The sequence below is a fragment of the Larimichthys crocea genome, chromosome I (assembly GCF_000972845.2).
Source record: "Larimichthys crocea isolate SSNF chromosome I, L_crocea_2.0, whole genome shotgun sequence".
NCBI lineage: Eukaryota > Metazoa > Chordata > Actinopteri > Sciaenidae > Larimichthys > Larimichthys crocea.
In genome coordinates this window covers 14,331,301-14,344,645 of record NC_040011.1, presented here as the reverse complement: position 1 = coordinate 14,344,645, position 13,345 = coordinate 14,331,301, and the positions used below count along the sequence as shown (strand labels likewise).

Genomic DNA, 13,345 nt, shown 5'->3' with positions numbered 1-13,345 from the left:
GCTGTTATGTGGTTTCCATGGTGACAATCACAGTTGTTATCATAGAGGGCAGCTAAAGTTGAACCCAATGTGTCAACATGTTTTTTCAAGGCCTGCAGGGGAATTAGCCCAAATGGTACAGTGCTTGCTTAGTATGTTAGAGGTAGTGGGATCAATGCCCGCATTCTCCATAATACTTTGTTTTCATTTCTTCAGTTGACCAGACAACGAGTATTAATAGATACTGACAAGGCGGGGACTGCTCACCATGGGCCGAGATCCAACAACAACAACTTCAGTTTGCCTCTTGTTCTATGCCCTCCTGCTATGCTAAAATGACCAGTTTCATATGCCTGAGCAAGTCATGATTTGCCACTTCTCATGCGTTATACTCCCCTTGAACAACCACATAACCAAGATCAAATTTGCAGTCACAGGAGGACGTCTGAACTAGTTCCATTCACTGAATGTTGATGATATGAGTGGTTAAAATGGTTTTAAAATGGTTCTTTATTGTGTGCATGAATGGTACAGTACATGTCTCTTTGTATGAGATTGTTTTTTGTAAATTCTCCCTGATAACTAAATATAATAAAGTCATGTAAGTGTTTTGGTACTTGAGTCTGCCTATAAAATAAATCTTATTATCAAGAGGATTCACCAATAAGTTCCAACAAAAGTTCTAATCAGTGAATTACAACAAGAGCAACAAGAAATAAATGAAATCGAGTGTTTTCATGACATCTGCATTCAGACAAATCTCATCTTTACTTACTATGTGCACCTACGGATACATTTTGAGGATCTGAATCCTGAAACACTTGGTGAAGCTCCACTCAAACAAAAAGGGGCACTTGGAAATTGAATTGTACTTATGCGCAGCTTATGCAGGCAAATTCATTCTGTTTTCTTGTCCAGTCTTTTTTCCTTTACTTCATGCTGACTATAGGGTAAAGAGATTAGTGACATTTTGGAGTAACGGATCAATAGAAACACTTCTGTCTTGCCACGAGGAACACAAGTACTTCTGTAATATCGGCTTCTCTCTCTTGTTCACACTCTCATTTTCTCTTTTAATATTGTACTCTCTGCTTCACATTCAACTCTGCCGCTTAGATTAGGGGTGACTATCAGCAAACAGAGGGAAGCAGAAACAAAGGAACAAACGCACACACACACACACACACACACACAATCATGTGTATGAAGCTTTTATTAAAGAGGGTTTTGGTCCAAGATGTTACACATTAATAAACATATAGTAGTCTTTTATAGTATGAATGTATTTTGAACAAAGACAACCTTATGGAGGTGCAATTTTAAGTTGTTGCAGCATGCAACCTTTAACACTAGCACTACACTATACTTACTGTATAAGTGAAAGTGAATAAGTATATTGTGAATTATCTAAAACCAGAAGGCTTTGTTGTTCAGCCAGGTGACTGAATGATGATCGTGTAGTAGACTCATCCAACCAGCTCCAGTTGTGTGTCAGTCTGGCAGTGTCAGATGGGTGGATGCTGTGGTTTTCGTCAGTCTGGCAGTGTCAGATGGGTGGATGCTGTGGTTTTCTGACAGTTCTGACCACTATCACTCGTCTCTTTAACATTTAGTTGTTGTTTTTTTTCGATTGCTTTGTGCTTAACTGGAAATTATTTTGTTCATGTTTGCAGGAGTTTCTCTTGTGAAAAGAATTATTCAAAGTTGGGGCGGCACTTTCAGACTTTTACCTGTTCAAGGCTTCGCCTTCAGATGTTGTGACAGCAGTGAAGGTAATGAAACACCCGATATATTTTACTGCAGTCAATGGCAACGGTGCCTATTATCAGTAACTGCAACAAGAGGGAATGATGAATTTATCATCTGTTGAACAAGCAGAACACAAACATGAAGAACTGGGACACTCTGTAAGCTCAAACAGCTTTTGACGACTGACACATACACAGTACATATACAATAATTGTCAACATATGCAGTAAGTATGGTGATGATGCTTTTGTTTCCCCACTTAAGTCACTGCTTATGAACATAAACAATAAAATTGAATGCAAATACAAATGAAGGTCTGACAGTGGCAGCCCTCATGGGGTTTTGAGAGAAAAACAATCCACTTTTTTTTTATTCACTTTATTTTATGCTCTGAGGGGTTTACCTCTTCAACCGACACAAATTTAACCTCTTCCACTTCTGCCTTTTGTTCATCCGATCCATCTCACCGTTACTCACACTGACCCCTCATTTTGTTCCAGACCTGCTGTCTATCCTGCCAGCCGTCACTATTGGGTTTCCTCTCCTCATCTTATCCGCTGACCCGGCCACCTGCCCACACAGCTGCTCCTCATTCATAGTCAGACTCATCATATGTAGAGGACAGATCATCTATGTTGCCTCAGTGCTCCAGGTTATTCTTCTGCTCCCCTCTGGATTAGTTTACCGCGTCTGATTGTCTTCTGGCCAATTGGAAACTGTTTTACCCGCACCTGTTCTGCCTCCCTCCTCTCATCACATCATGTCTTTAATAATCTACATGTCTCTTTTAGCAAGGTTCAACCCCATAGATACACTACACTATGTCAACACAAGGCTGCCTTCACATTACTGTTACTACAGTTGAAGGGTGAGGTGAGGTGAAGTCCCTCCTGTCTCTTATGAAATGGTTTATGAAACGTACCATTTATACAATGTATGCAGGTATTAGCAGGACACTATGAATGGATCACTTTAACTTTTCCTTTTTTTAATTTCCTCTTAGAAATTAAGTGGTAAATGAAACCATAGGCAATGCAATTTTATATATATACTATATGCACATACACGTCAGTTTGTGCCACATTCAAAGTTTCAGCAACCATAATGTGCAATAATACCGCTTGTGAAACATCAACAGTCATAGAATGACACACAACACATAAAAGCAAGATCAAACTTGTAAAAAGAAAAAAGAATAAAATGCATTACATTGACAGGCAAAGGGAAGAAGGTACATGGGGTCTTCCACTCACCAGTAATTGAATTTACTAGAAAACATAGTTTAAAGTTTGGAAAGTTGAATTAGATTGTTGCAGTGGTTCTTCGCATAATACGCTCTTGTGAAAAAGGTAAAAATTCGCTAGAGCTACCAAGGACGCAAAAACGAATGCATTTATTCTATACTCCTACAAACTCTGCAAATAATACATACCACTCTGACTCTCCATCTCTCACTGTGATTTGATCGCAGAAAGCCCACCACATCCATCTCTGTCACACACTGAATGCCATGTTAATAGCCTAAACACACACACACACACACCTAAACACATACGCGTAGACACAGACACATAACACACAGCTACACATTATCTGTTTCTTTTTTTTTTTTTTTTCATAAATTCATGTTCTATCTCTTTTCACACAGACATACAGCGTGCACACACACAGGGTCAGGCTGTGTTTTGTAGCCTGCTGTCTTGCCACCCTGAGACAGATGAGTATCTTAACAACTTTAAATTACTGCTGTTTCTCTAAGGGCACATTTTCTGTGTGTGTGTGTGTGTGTGTGTGTGTGTGTGCACTATATATAAAAGAAAAAAGCATGAGAGGTGGAGGGCAGTGTGCCACTTGGCAACTATTGACACCTTAGACAGTTTTCATACCATATATTTTATGTTTTTTTTCATACCTTATCTATCTTATAAAATTGATTTCACAAATAAATGTTAACACAGACACCTGCTGCCTTGGCTGCACTTATTTAAAGTCAGATTGATATCGTTTATGAAATAATTTCCACAGGTTTCCAGTGGGGTCATGCCTTTGCTGCATTACTGTCTACTTTTCTACTTGTTTTGTTTTCTTACACACAGATCCTCATTAAAGCATCCCAATACAGGGACCTGACCTGCTTTTCATTACTAAGAACAATAGGCACTTCATGTGCTTTTGCAGTGTGTCATCATGGGATGGTGTATAAGCTTTCAAGGACATTTCATACGTTATTTATCACAGTTAAAGATGCTGTATTTTATGACCTAGAGGAAGCCCTTTGTTAGGTTTAGGAAAACATCACTCTATGCACATTCCATAAGTTTAAACATGTTTGTGTACATAACTTAAAATAAGTCATCATCCACTGTTGGTTTCAAACCAGACATCAGTCTCCTGTGTTTGTTTGACCGATCCATCCATATCCATACGCCATTTGGTGATACCAGGCTGGTCTTCTGGTTTGTTATTGGCTTTTACTGGTATGTGTAATTAAGCATTAAGTGCATAGAAATGGAATAAAATAACTGTAATGAAAATTTAATGGGGCCTATACAGGGCCCTTGTGGCCCACCATTTTAAAATAATCAACAAAACTGAAACAACAACCTAACCTACTAACTACATCTGTGTGATAAACACATCATTTTACAGATGCAGAATTGTTGCATCTGTTGCAACTGAATTTTGGTGAATAAAATCCAAATAAATGCTTGTTTCCATCCACTGGTGTTATGCAAATACTAGTTTAGAATGGAGTTGGTTCATGATATAACCATTCACTGGCACCAGCTCAACTGGTCGGGGCAGATGGCTTCTCACCATGTCTCCAAGTCTCTGTAAATAATATTAGAAAGAGTCTGCAGTCTAGACCTGCTTTATATGGAAAGTGCTATGTTCTGATTTTGGTGTGATATTAATAAAATCAAATTTAATTTAACTCTCAGGACAGAAGAAAATGAGAATAAGAAGAGGTCACAGCAAGATACTGAATAGATGAGTAAAGAATTGTACATGAGAGTACATCAATGTTAGCGTTATGGCATGAATAAAAACTAAACATTTATTAATCTGAACACAAATCGCCGTCTTTCAAACTCACGATCATGATCTGGGGACAAATGGACGTCAAGATAAGGCAGAGCTGATGAAAATACCTGAAGATACTGCAGATCTAAAGAAAAACTACAGATGATTTCCAGGCAACAGAAATTGCTCGGATGTCACCATGATGATGACAGCGTAATTCCTTCCATCTCTTGATAATGTTGTGTAATGTTTACATTGGCGATGATATAATTTTCCCATCTGCTCACCAACCGAGTCGGTCTCTTATTCATCTGCAGGTGTGTTGACAGTGGCTGCCAGCTGTGGGCCTGACGAGATAATTCAGTTAGAGGGTTAGTGGAAGACTTTTTTTTTTTTTTTAATTGAATTAGTTTGAGCAATGTTACAATTAAATTACTTTTCAAAAGGCTTCTGTTGGCCAAGTGATGCATACATTATCTCCAGTGTTGTATGAACCATTTCAAATTCTGTGGTTTTACTCGGACGTCTACACACTCTCCATTTAAACTCAGCTATACTACAGGCAGGAGCATGGAGGTTGTAATAATTCTGAAGGCATGCCATCCAGTTTTTCTCGCCAGACTTTATTTTTCTTAATAGCTCCACCGTCTGGCCTCAATACCTCCAATCTTTACCCATAACCGAACTGCTGATGTACAATATGGTGGATACCAAACTTTTTCAATTTGATACAATAACGAACCTCCTGTGTTGTTTTTAAATGTTTAAAGAGGTTACTTGTGAGGCTGTTTTGTAGCAATTTCATGTCATAAATACTGCATCTGGCCGTGTCATCTGTAACAGATGAAAAGTAGCGTCACACCACGCTGCAGAAAACCTTATTTCCATGCTTTTGCCTCTCTCTCCCTTGCGTGAAATTTGAGAACAACTTCAAATTTTACTCCTTTTTGAGCAAGCATTATATATTTTATATCAAGCAGCAACCTCTGTCCTTGAACGGCCAAATGAACCTGGCTACAAAACAAGTCAGTCTCCATAAGTCCCCATATTAAAGTGCCCAACTTCAGAGCAGAAATAAACATGTTTATAGCCTGGTACAAAAACATGGTTTTGGTCGCTATACCTAATTTGAAGCTGAATATTTATTGCCCTCCACACCAGCTATTCAGAAACCTATGGCATGCCACAGATATGATGTCCATGTTTCCTACTGTCCATAGTTAATACACAAATAATAGTAAGCTAAAATGTTTCAGGCTCTATGTGGATACTCACTTACTTAAGTCAAAACTTTAGAAAACTTTGGCTGAAACTAGCACTAACAGTTATAAATGAGTTTAGGTAGTTGATATTAAAGTCATCAGTATCTATTTAATTCAGCTTCAATTCACTACAAGATGCTTCTTTGTCCTGTTTGGTTGTTGAAGAAGGAATTCAACGCAGCGAGATATCATTCAAAACAACAGACTTTGAACAATAGTTCTGTCTTCATTTGGGCCTTTGCTAATGCTCTGATGTGCTTTTAATGATGCTGCACCAAAATAGATTGCAGTCTGCTTTTCAATGGAACTCTTTATGCCAAAACAATACGTGAGTGTTTTACTGTCTCCCTGATGCTCACAATAAAGAAAAAAAAAATCATATCTATAACCAGCACCTGGTGTGTGAGGATGCCAGTGGACACGACTGAATATGAACAGACAGATAATGGACGCATTGTAACAACAATCACATCATTAGCATTGATTAAACGAAATCAAACACTTTTACAATGATCAAACCCTGATGCTCTGTTTACAGTTAGTGCCAGACCCAGAAACACACACACACACCAAAGTTCTTTTACATTTCAGCACACACTAATGAAGTGGACTAGTGAAATGGTGCTAGCAGAAATGAAAACGTGGATGGTGGTGGATGACACATTGGGTTCAACTTTAGCTGCCTTCTATGATAACAACCGTGATTACCACCATGGAAACCACATAACAGTGACGAGGTGGCCGAGTGGTTAAGGCGATGGACTGCTAATCCATTGTGCTCTGCACGCGTGGGTTCGAATCCCATCCTCGTCGTTCATGTATTTCTTTCTGTTTACAGAATTGTATATGAGAAAAAAAGGAAATCCATGAATGACAACACAGTTCAGTCATCATAAATAGACCCATACAGATTTTACTATGAAAGCTTCAAATGTGACTGGATGTTTTGGGGATTGTGGGTTATTGTTTCCAACCATCCATAGACCAAGTCAAGACCAAGATGAGACTGTATCAAGACCAAGAGGAGACCAGACTTTGAGGGGTTTAAGACCAAAGCAGGGCGAGACTCAGTCAAGACCAAAACTCAGACCAGACAATATGTAGCTAAGGTCTCTTTGGGTGAGGTGTGGTCCCAGATGTCTCAGTAAGTATATTGGCGGATCTTACATACTGCTGATTGAAAGTCCTCTTTGTCCAAGACTGAATTAAGACAGAGGAAAAATAAACTTGACACCAAGACTAGACTAAGACTTTCAATAAATAGTCTCGAGACTGGTCTTGACAACCTTGTCTCAAGCAATGTAGAACGTCATTCCACTCACCTGACACATAGCTTCTGTTTTATCCATGATAGTTGATTATCACACACATACATAGCCGATATTGCGTGGATGTGAATATTAATGTCACTACGTTTTAACAGTGCTACAGTAGCTAACAAATATGGTAAATAACAGCATGGTTAAATTAACTGCAGAGGTGATTTAAAGAATAAATTATTCATCCAAGAAGATATATGTGATTGGAAATGGGGAGTTGGACTTTGAATGGAGTAATGAGGTGAAAATATTTGAGGATTTTATTATTTGATAATGGTGCACATTCCTCAATTCTTTAGTATTTTATTGTTGGTTTTGTTGGTACTAAAAGTCAGTGACCAGTCCCATATGTATTGTACATTTCATTAGCAGCAAACACAAAATGCTTCTGCAGTGCTGCTGATTAAAAAAGGAGCCTTCACACTGTCACGCGTGTGGCAGGATTGACGTGTGGAGATTCCACATTCTCACGCACCGTGTGAACTCGATTATATTAATGAGCAGAATTCACTGTCAAACATATGTACAAACACGTACCGTACACTCACGTGTACTCTCGCGTGCATGCAAAAAAACCTATTTGTCATCATGGCAGCTAATATTATATACAGCCATATATTGACCTGTCAGTCAGAATTTAGTACGCATACTGGAGAACCTCTTCCTGGCTCAAACAAACACACACACACACACATACATACAGCTCAGGTATTAGGGAGTATTTACTGTAGAGCAGTGAGCCAGTGTAATTCAAGTGGAATGTCCATTAGAGCAGAGAACGGATCTTTTCGCAGTATAAGTCATAGTAATGAACTCAGAGCAGAACTCCCTGCAGTCCTATACATCATCGCGCACCTCTCAGAGACAAAGTGGTGCTGTGAAACCAGGGTGTCTTGGTGAAGGAATGTTTTGGTGAATTTTAAGTGTGATCTAAAATGTAATTAAATGTGGTGAGAGCGTCTCGAGTGTGGTATATTTCACGCTAACAACGGAGGTTTGGATCTGAAACGTCAGATGCGTTTCACCATTAGAATCAAATACCATATTGTGTTTATTTAATGGGCTGCATGATCTCCAGTGATTTGTAATTTCTATAATTTGGGGCGCTGGCAAGACTGTAGAGCAGACTTGCGTTTGGCACTATGTAAGCTGAAGTACTTGCAGTAACACCTTCCTCTACCTTCCTCCTCACATTTTACAGGTGTTGCAGCTGATAGGAAGCACCTGTGGTGGCATCTCTAATTTGGGAGTGGACAGCATGTAAGTTTCAACAAATCCTCATATGTAATCACATTTTTAGATTTAAGGAAACAGCTCATTTTGTTTCCCCCATTCTGCAGCAGTTAAGATTTACTACAGCACTGTCCGAGTGCAAGATTTCTACAAATTCATAGTGGAGGAATGTTTTTCTCCAGCCTGGTTCTGTACCTCTGCACATATCTATCATTTCTTCAGCAGTCAAATAGGTCGGAGCCAGCTGTACCAGACACAGCTGCAGCCAGTTAGTTAACTTAATACAATCATGAAATATAAGGTTAGGGTTAGGGTTAACCCTAACGCTGACATCAGTGGAATAGATATGTCACTTGCTTGTGATGTCTCATTATGTCACCTTAGAGTCTCAGTGTTATCATGGAAGTTATCATTGAAAAAAAGTAAAAATAGGAGAGACAGCCGGGTGAGAAAACAATATTAACTTGGGATCTTTTCATTATATTGATGCGGTTATGTTGTAAGCTTCTGTGTTTTCCTCAGACACATTTCACTGTGTACAGTCAGCTACTTTATAGGATGCTATACATTTCTCTATCCAATCTACACACCTCCAGACAAAAATGTCTGGAGGCGCTTTTTTTGTTTTGTTTTGTTTGTTTGTTAGTTTGTCTCAACTGAAATAATTGGTGGATTGAACTTTCCATGGAATGAGCCGCTGTAAGTCAACTTCCGCAGAAAATGAGAGGATAAAACCAGGGAAACAAATGGAGCGGAGGTTAGAGGAGGATAAACCTCGAAATAATTGGTTCAAGCTAATACAGTGAAGGACAACCGCAAGAACAATGTCATGTTTTGCAGAAGGAAGAAAAAAAAAGGCAATTTCCATTTATTTTCTGTAGTCACAAATGGGTAATGGCACTATTAAAGTTGACATAATTACACTGGTATTTTCAAATATAATGTGGCTGCTCACTGCCGTCTGCAGCACAGGTTATTAGAATATTTAATGATGCACATTAAGACAGCAGAAAGCTGAAATTACAGTCAACATTATTACAATGTAAAAACGTCTCTCCTCCTGTGGTAATTATGACACATTAAATTGCAAGACAAAAAACAAAAAGAATAGAAACTGTTGAGATGAACAATAAGTTTAAGATTACCGCTCTAGCAGTTGATTGTAAATCGGGATGAGGTGATGAGGCACTCAGGCAGGTGAGAGGGTAAGTGACACACACACACACACACACACACAGAGCAGACAAAGAAACACAAGGGGGAACGTGATTGGAAAAACACAGGGCAGTGAGGAGGCAAACTGCCTCCACATGACAGAAACAATATAGCCCTTTGCCACATTCCTGTGCACGTCGCCACTTCATTAGTTTCCTTTTAAATTCCACAATCAGGTTGTTAATCTTCCACTTAGCATTAGAAATCACACAGAGTTAATACCTGCCAATTGATTAGCTTGTTAATGAGCTGGGGTGATGAGGAAGGCCTGCTGGATCAGACCGGAGGGACGGAGAAAAGCGTTGGAGAAAGTAGACAGAGACAATTTCCAAAAGAAAATTAGCACTGGCTCCCCCGGAGTGAATCTGACATAGTGATGGCATGTAATTCCAGCGCTCGAACCTGTGTTTTTCATGTTTGAGGTAAACGACATGCGGGCAGCCAGTCATTACTGTAAGATATAGTGCGGCTGTCTGAGAAAATGAAGAAGCAGAACACACAGAGGGAGATGTTGGCTTGGACAGAACAGGGCAGTGAAGAGGGAGCGATTTTTGTACTGAAAATTGTCTCTTTTTGCTAATCCCATTTCATGCCAGCTCAATCCTGCTCTCTGGAATATTCGGAAATTTACACAAAGAAGCCCAGAGGAGGGAGGGAAGACGGACAGAGAAGAGAAGAGTGTGGTGGTATGGAAAAAAAAAAAGAAAGAAAAGGGAAAAAATGCAAAGCGAGACAGAAAAAAAAGTGGACATAGCTTACGAGAGAGAGAGAGAGAGAGAGAGAGAGAGAGAGAGATAAAGGGACAAAATGGAAATTGGGCACAATTGAAATTCTGCTGCTGCAGTCCATCACAGTGTGGATTGGACACGGTCCACTCAGTCTTAACCCCTGTATTTCCAATGGGAGCGAGACAATGAGTTTAAGCCTCTCTTACACTTAACATCACTCCCCGATGTCTCAGCTCCTCCACAGTTAAAGTCTCTCTCCGGAGCGGGGATTCTAACAATAACAGCTATGCCTCATCCTGTGTTTATCCTGCATTAATATGGGAGAAGTATCCATGTTAGGACACACCCCAAGCCTGCTGTGTGGGGTGACAGGGTGGCCCGGAGATGACAGGAGCTCAAGCTGCCATGTACTGTATACCCTGGAGCACTGGAGGGAAGGTAACGTACAGTATTAGGGTTGGTTTTGGAGATATAAAGCTCTTCAGAGAGAGTGTCCTTGAGCGAGACACTGACCCCTAACAGCTTCTGATGAACAGTCGGCTGCCTCGGTGTATGAACGTGCGTGTGAATGGGTGAATGTCGGCATGTGCTGCGAGGGGCTTGATGTGAAAAGTGTTGTTATAAATTCACCATTTTGTGGTGCTGAGTTTGACGTCTGACTTCTCTGTGGAATACTTCCCCATGCATGGTCTGTGGGGGTTACATCAGCACCATACAGTCGTCACTGTCACACCGTGGTGAGGTCAAGTTGGGTTTTTGTTATGTCTCGTCATTTCCTGTTTTATTTTGAAAGATAACTCTCCTCTGGTTTCAGGTCACTTGGCCTTCCTCATGTGTCACCGGTCTGATTGTCTTCCCCGCCCTGATTGTTTCCACCTGTTCCCCATTACCCTGTGTATATATTGTCTGCGTCTCCCTCTGTCCTGTGCCAAAGTGTTTCGTCTCATGCAGCGTTCACCAAAGCCTTAGTTCATAGCCCACAGCCATAGCTTTTTGCTCTAGTGATCTTTTGTTTCTTCCTCGCAAGAGTGATTTTCTGTTGTATTATCTTAGTCTAGCCCTTTTGGTTTCCTAGTGTTTAGCCTAGTGTTTTGTCAGCCTCATAGGAGCGCCCTTAGTTAATGTTTTCATAGCCTTTTGTTTTCTCCTCGTTGTGAGTGATTTTGATTTAGTTAATCTTTGATAAACTTAGTGCAGAGTTTTTTCCTCCTCGGAGTGATTTTTTGTTTCTCTTACTTTAGGCCTATTTTTATAGCCTCACTCTTTCGAGGGTTCTTGAAGACCTGAATAAAGCTACTCTCAGCCTAATTCTGCATCTGAGTCCTCATTTGAGTCCCGGCCTGACAGTCCCTCACTATAACGTGGTTCACTTTTCGCGGACTCGCTGTTTCGCGGATTTTTTTAGTGTAATTTTGCATGCTTTGTTTTACAGCGTACTGTACAGTATGAACGTGCATTGTGTTCTGTGTCCTGATTAACTAAGGGAGTACCGTACAAAATATGTGTAAAAAGGTGTATAAAAGTGTGTGGTTAGGGGTTTTACGGCCTTAAAACATGTATAATAACTGTAAAACTTACTTCGCGGATTTCGTTTATTGCGGGTTATTTTTAGAACGTATCCCCCGTGATAAACGAGGGACCACGGTAGCTGTGAAGTGGGTTTGAGTTTTTTCTTTTTTGGATGTCCAGGTTTACAGAACCAAAAGCTCTGTTCACTCTCTACAGAGATGATGTGACTAGCAGTTGCAGCACCTCCAGGATTTAGATTTCATTTTAATTTCTTTTAATTAAAGTTCAAAAAGGTGCAAAAATGTCAATCAAACTGTAACTACAGAAGTTACTCATGACTCCCAACGTGCAACACTTTTGTTTGATTTGGGATGAACTTGGCGTTAAAGCTGTTAAAGCTCTTTGCACACTTTGAAACTATAGTCACGACCTTGACATTTATTCAGGCTCCCTCTTTTTACTTTTCTTTGTTGGTGTTGCGTTAAATTAGAGAATAAACACGAAAAACAGTAAAATAAATTAACTAATCGAAATACATTTCTGCTAAAGACAGAAAGAGTATATTTAATGAGTTGGATATTAACATAAATCTCTTGTTCGTAAAGAAGTGAGCGGGCAGGAACAGATTCAAATCTGATGTATTTGAGGCAAAGTTGCGTCCACGTCTGTTCAGCATGTATGTCGGGTTTGGCTGAGCAATATTTCCATCAGAAATGTTTGCAGATCACATCAATACTCTGACATTATGGTGGTCTTGGAGGCTGTAATCAAACCCGGTCTGGTCTGGTGAGTCCAGTTCTGTTGCTCACTAACAGCATATTCAGTTAGTAGCAGATAATTAGCTGGCTTACCTGAGCAAGGCTGAAGCTATCTGTCCATCACAGGGTTGAAGCTCAACATCAGTATGAGATCAGAGGGAAAACCAGCCGATATATTCTGTATTAAAGATGAAGCAGTTTCATCAAAATCATTAAATAAAGTGGGAAAGTTGTTGCTTTTTTCTACAGTAATCAGTGAGACCCGGGCTAGAGATGCAGGTCGCAGCCCTCAGAATCGCTCGTAGACAACATAAAACACAACTCTGCTCCGGTGGACTCATAAACATTTAATTGGATGTAAAATTAGTATACACCCCCGAGTGCAGGATGAGTCATCAGAAACTTATTATCGTTTATCAGGAAAACATCAGCAAAACAAACTCCTGAAAATACTTGAAAATTGACTTGTCATTGTTTGGACAGATACTGGAGTATAGGTGACATATAGCACTGGACGTGTGTGATGAAGTTAAACACAACTTTATGAGTTTCTTCAAAATTCAGCTTTT

At 39.8% G+C, this 13,345-nt stretch overlaps 1 non-coding gene across 1 annotated transcript; it reads left to right on the top strand.

Moving 5' to 3' along the window:
* Window positions 1-6,745: 6,745 nt before the first annotated feature.
* trnas-gcu (transfer RNA serine (anticodon GCU)) lies at window positions 6,746-6,827 on the top strand. The gene has a single exon. It is a non-coding gene; the product is annotated as a tRNA-Ser (tRNA).
* Window positions 6,828-13,345: the final 6,518 nt, after the last annotated feature.